Here is a 6,452-nt window from a genome sequence, read left to right as displayed (position 1 = left end):
GTAGACACCCCATTTTTTACTGCCTTTAAGACTTGGACGCGACTGATGGTTTATATGATGGAGAAAGGTGTGCAGGGGAAAGGTTCAGTTTCTTCGGCAAGGAGAGAGTCAAAGCTCAACTTCATACCCCTTTTTGGACCAAAAAAATCTTGATCAAAAGATTTTAGACCTTAAAACCCTCTCTTTCAAAACGTTTCTGAAATAAAGTTTTTACGATGTTCCGAGGCTCGCATTTTGTCAAATGTTGCGCTTTTCGGTAAACCGAGCAAGGACAAAGTGGAAATAAATGAAAGAGAGATGAAATCTTTGAAAAATCTTTCAAAACACCTTACTTAGGGGTTTGGAGTCGAAGAAAAGAGGAGAAGAGGGAAGAAATCCAGTTGGGGGAGAAAATGGGCATGAACCGTTAAGAAAGAGTCGAACAGCCCTCGTCGAATTGGGCCTATTCATTTGCATACTTGGAATCAAGCTATGAGGCCACCACCGTTGGAAATAATACTTCTGGGGCTTCATTTTTCACTCAAGAATCTCCTAAATCCAATTCCGGACGGGGGATATATAGTTGATTAAAGTAGGGCATCACTCCGGTTGGACCGAAATCTGCGCGGCTTCACAAAAAAGGGCATAACTTTTTCCACAGGAAGCATTTTGATACAAGGGTTGCGCCATTGGAAAGCTAACTTCCGGGGATTCAATTTGGACACTTGAATGGCCACCATTGGACTTCCCAATCACCCACCGGCCACTTTTATCTCCGGTAGCCCATTTTTTTTATCCTAAAAGTAGTAGGCCGGCCAGAAAATCTAGCAGGCCGGACACCTAGTTGGTGAAATGACTTTTTTGCTATTTTTAGCTAGCCGGCCATAACCCCCTCCCCAAGTGTGTCCTAGAAGTGAATTTTGTTTTCCTCTAGGCCTTATGTCCAAGGGTTTGGCCTTTTGGGGGGAAACTTGAATTGTTTTCCCCCCCCCCCCCGTTTTTTCCCCTCTTTTCCACCCTTTTTGTCTATACAACCAGCACTCCCAGCTGGTTTTGGGGGGTTAGAAATTTTTTCTTTGAGCCTCATATGTTGCATCTCTCCCTCTCTACATCCTAACCCTCAAAACCCTTAAGTTCCTACACCATTTCTACACCACCACCTAGCACCACACCACCACCTCCATTCCAGCCACTTGGAGCTGCTTTCCATAGCCGAGGAGCACCATTTCTTGTGCCAAGAGGTTGTCAAAGATTGGTCTACAAGAGTGAGTCATTTTTCCCCTCTTTTGAGTTCATTTTTGCATGCTTTCTTAGCCATTCTTGCTTACACTTTTGGGCTTCGAACCTAACTGAAAATAGAATTTTTTTGAGCTCTTTTTCATGTTTGTTTAAGGGCCTCTCACTGTTTGAGACTTCCTTTTTGCACTTGCTTCTTTACCCCTCTTGTGTGCCTATTTCTTGTGTAGTATTTTTGACCTACGTGTAAACTGTTTTGAGCTCTATCATAAACTGTAAAGTGGCTTATTTTGAGCCCTTCTTCAACATTGTTGAAGGGCTTATCACTGTTTGAGGTTTTCATTTTCCACTTGCCTTTATATCCCTATTTTGGCCTTATTTTTGCATGATTTGATAGCCCCTTGTACTTATTTTTTTAGGCTTTGGTCCAAACTGTAAATGGACTTATTTTGACCGCCTCTTCATGTTTTATCAAGGGACTTTTGCTGTTTGAGGCTCCCCTTTTACACTTTGTGTTTAAGCCTCTTTTTAGGCCTTATTTTGCATAATATTTTAGACTTGCATGTGCACTGTTTTGGGTGTGGTCATTAAGTGTAAAATGCCATGTTTTGGGCCTCTATTCAACTTTGTTGAAGGGCCCTCTTCTGTTTGAGGCCAGCAAACATCACTTGCTTCTTTGTCCCCCTTTTGGCCCTTTTCTTGCACATTGTTTTAGGCCTGTTTGTGTTTAGATCTGTGGCTTGTTATAAACTGTACAGTGCTTCATTTTGAGCCCATCTTCAACTTTGTTGAAGGGCTCTTGGCCATTTAGGGCCAGCAGCTGTTACTTGCTTCATTACCTCTCTTACGGGGCCATTTTTGCATGCTAGCTTAACCCCATTTGTGTTTATTGTTTGGCCTTGATTAAAACTATAAATATGCTTGTTTTGGGACTTCCTTGAACCTTTATTCACACTTCGTGTTCAAATAATGCATGCTTTGCATAGCCGTAGGCCATTCCATGTACCTCATTTCACGTTTCGGGATTCATTTCATGCATCGGGTGCCATGTTTCCATGATTCGGGGCTATTTTGCATCACATTTCAGTGCTGAAACTTGCATGTTTGTGTGCCATATTTCGTGCCTTGCCATGCCTTGTTAGAGTGGCATTTATGCCTTAGGGTCAGTCCTCGGTTTGCGTGCATGTGTGCACGCATTTCGAGTGTCTCATTTTTCATCTCATGGCCTCTTATGTGAGTGTGGCTGAGGTCCACTCATGTTGGTGTAAGTCCATCGTGCATTGTGTATGCCATTTCATTTCATAGCATTGTGTATGCTAGGTTGCATGTTAGCCCATTGTGTATGCCATGTTACCTCGTGCATCGTGTATGCCATTTCATAGCATTGTGTATGTTAGGTTGTATCTTAGTTGCATTTCATGCATATCATGCATATTGCATTGTGCTTGGGATAGAAGTTAGCCCGAGCACGGGAAACGAGGTACGTTTCGTACTCCAAGTGACGGAACATGTCTCAATTCCAAGACACCGACACTCCGGATTATCCATGATGGAGTTAGGTCTTGTTGTGTTTATATGTGCATTCATTCTATATTGAGTTGCACAATTCGACTCCTCGGCCATCATGCATCGAGATGCGTGATTGGTGGCACGAGGATCGAAGCATGCATACATTTGTGAAAATACATTGCCATGCCCCTTTCCTGCTCTCTGTTGCAGCAAATCAAGAATCAGCAGTCTTCCGGGGCTTAGCGCGCTTTCCAAAAAATTATTGCAAAACAGAGGCTAATTGGGGCATCACAGTGGATTTCCGTGCAAAGGCAACCTGGAAGTGCATTATTCATCATCTGAAGAAGAGTCAAGGCAGTCCCTGGCTTGCATGCCAGTTTATTGTTTTCTTAGTTAATTTGGTAATTAATTAGGATTTTTGTAATTATTTGGACTGTATTATTTATTTGGACTGTACTATTTATTTGGGACTGTATATTATTTTATTCGGACCCTCCGAGTGAGGGCACAACTGTAATAAGTGTACGTGTGTGTGATGTATGTCTTCTAACCCCACGTCTTTCTCCCTTTTATTTACCAGCTTATGATGGTTAGATTAGGGCATGTTTCAATTAGCATACAGTATGATAGCATGTTTGCATTCATTCATCTGTTTTGCATGCACCGGGCTCGGCGCATCATACTAACTGCATTGTATTTTCAATTCCAAGTTGAATACATGTTAGCTGTAGCATTTCATATGCCATGTTTAGAATAGCCGAGCCTGCTATAGTTGCATTTTTGCATGTGTTGCATTAGGCATTTCTGTATAATTAGGATCATGCATGAATTTCTAATTAGCTTCTGTTTTGGCTTGGAGTACTCGGTAAGTTTTATGCTTTAGCATCCTTGCATGTGTGTGAGTGACTGCCATGAATAGCATGCTTACCATGAGGATAATTGCTTATGTGATATAACTGCTTGAATGCCTGTGGGTGAAGGTTGGGTTATTTGAATTGGAACAATTCATCAAATGTATGTTTTAAGCCCACTAGATAGTGGCAAAATCATGTTTTCTAAGCCCACCCGAGGGTGGCAAATCCACGTCTTAGCCTACTTGCGGGTAGCACCATCAAACCATTTTCAAATAAACAAACATGAAATGTTTTGTTCCAATTCAGGCGATCCAGTCTATACTTGTATGCTGTGCGCATCACATAGTAAACCTAGGCTAATAACCGGAATAAGAACACACAATGTTTTCAAAACTTGATATCATGGTTAGTAGAGGCCGATCTTTGATCGGGCGAGCGGGGGTGCTCACAAAGTGACCTTCCCCAATCGTACCCAAGTTCCCGAGCCGAGGCAACTTTGGTGATGACAGACACGTGGCCTTAGGCAAACGAGTCAGGGTTTCCTAAATTTCCCCAAAATAAAATATTTAGGTGGCGACTCTGTATCTGGCAAAGCAGTCCATGTTTGGCACTTCTTTCAAAAAAATCTGTTTTCTCAAAACGATTTGCCGGATTTGGACTCTTTGGTTCAGACTTAGAACCGTGACAATTTGAGAGTCCTGAGCTGTAGTGAGCCCAATATCGAATGGAACGGGGGACTTGTTCCTCCCGGGGCGTTTGGGGACGTCTACAGTTTCTGGCGACTCTGCTGGGGAATTAGAGAACTTGACTCGAACTCATGATATTTGGTTTTGACTACACTTGTGTGTTTCTTTGCATTGTATTTGCATTGGTGCGCCTAGGACACCGTGTTTGCCATCTGCTATTCCTGAACGGTTTGCCGGAAGCTTGTCTTGTCAAGGCATGACCATAAGGCTGACCGGTTGTGGGCTCTGCCAGTATGGGAACACAAACCCCAGTTTTACCGGGGCACCCTTTTTGACCATTCGACCTAGTGCATATTCGGATCCATAGTGACCATTCCAAACTAGGACAGGTTACTTACCCAATATAGGTTGTTTGAAGCCGCTGCGTGCATAGTGAAACCCTAGCTCCTGACAAAATAAGACAGGGAAACCCTACCCCAACATAGTGGTGTTTTGGCTCTCACTTATCTGTTATGTGCTTTTAGAGTGCGTCTCTACAATAATGCATGTATCAGTTTGCAAGTTTAGGCATCAGGCCTGCGGGCACCAGTTCAGTATTTTGGGATTCAGTTTACCCGAGGGTAACAGTTTACAGGCCGAATTTTGGGGCAGAATTCAGTAGAGGGCACAGTCATCCCGTTATGCTCATATCTGTTCTAGTGAAATCAGGCTAAGATGCTGCATGTTTTCTCTTTTGCTAGATAGTCCTGGAACCATAGCTTCAGAAGGCTCCAATATCCCCCAAGTACATCGAACTTGTGTTGATAGACTTTGTCGAGTCAGAGATTCAGTTCAAGGGTAATAGAGGCAGGGTAAAAAGGTCAGTCAGGCACAGACCACCAGTACAGTAGCTACCAGCTCAGTGGTCTTTGAACAGCCAGGTTGAGATTTTGAGCCTACTGTAGAGATAGATATACTGGTGGTTCAATCAGATCAGGACAGTATGTCAGGCTTAGAAGAGATGGCGCGCCAGCTCCAGGATAGTATGAAAGCCATGCAGCAAGACGCTGTCCGTCAAGCGGAATTTGCCAAGCAACAGGCTGTGGTCATAGCCCAACAGGCAGAGACAATTGCCAAGTTAGAGCAGCAAACCGGAGTATCTACTTCACACCAGGCTCCTCCCCCACCAAGAGTTCCCATACTCGGGGAGGCAATCCACGTCCAGGATGATACGGACATTCCAGGCGGGCCAGCTCCGTCCCCGGTTCTACCCCAGCTGTCTAAAGCACCAATCAACCCACCAGACTCCCCCTTTGAGTTCGAGACGGATCCCATGGCATTGAAAGTGAGCAAGCTTGAGAAATTGTTCAAAAAGTCTCAGGGGGCCCACTCTATTCCCGATATAGAGGACGGTTATACCGACTCAGTGGTGACATTACCGGATCGGTTCAAGATGCCACATATCGATCGATTCGATGGCTCTGAAGACCCAATGGTGCACCTCCAGTTGTTTTCTGATATCTTGAGGCCAATGAGTTTGACCACAGCCTAGAAATTGTCACTATTCGGCCGAACCCTGTCTGGAATAGCTGCAATCTGGTATGGAAAATTGGAGAACTCTGTGAAATGGAACTGGGAAGAGCTAGCTGAGGCCTTTATTGCTCAATACTCCTACAACACACAGATCAAGGTCACAACTCGTGATCTTGAAGTCACCTGTCAAGAGCCAAAGGAGGGTTTCTCAGAGTTCGTGACAAGATGGAGAGCGAGGGCTTCAATGATGACTACAAGGCCTTCCGACAAAGATCAGATCAGGATGATTATCCGGAATCTGCATGGCAAGTTGCTACAAAAGATGGTCGTTCTACCTCTGTTTACCTTTCCAGCGCTTCATGAAATGGGGGTTCAAATCGAGGACGCCATCAAACAGGAGGTCTTCGTAGAAGATAATGAGCCTTTGAAGAGGAATGTTGCTCGCAGTTCCAATGCTACTACTGATGGTAGCACAGCTGCGAAATGCTCAGAAGTAGACACTATCACCACTTCCCTCAATGGCCAAAAACCAACCACTTCAACTCGGCCCCAAGCCCGAAAGTTCAACCCTCTTTACATGAGTCTTTCCCAAGCTTTGAAAAAGCTGCAAGAAGTAGGACACCTAGAACTCCTAGAACCCCAACCCCTTCCAAATCCTCTTCCACCAAGATACAAC

This window comes from Camellia sinensis, chromosome 11, assembly GCF_055761805.1.
Source record: "Camellia sinensis isolate YWXY chromosome 11, ASM5576180v1, whole genome shotgun sequence".
NCBI classification, from domain to species: Eukaryota; Viridiplantae; Streptophyta; class Magnoliopsida; order Ericales; family Theaceae; genus Camellia; species Camellia sinensis.
This window is presented reverse-complemented; position numbering follows the sequence as displayed.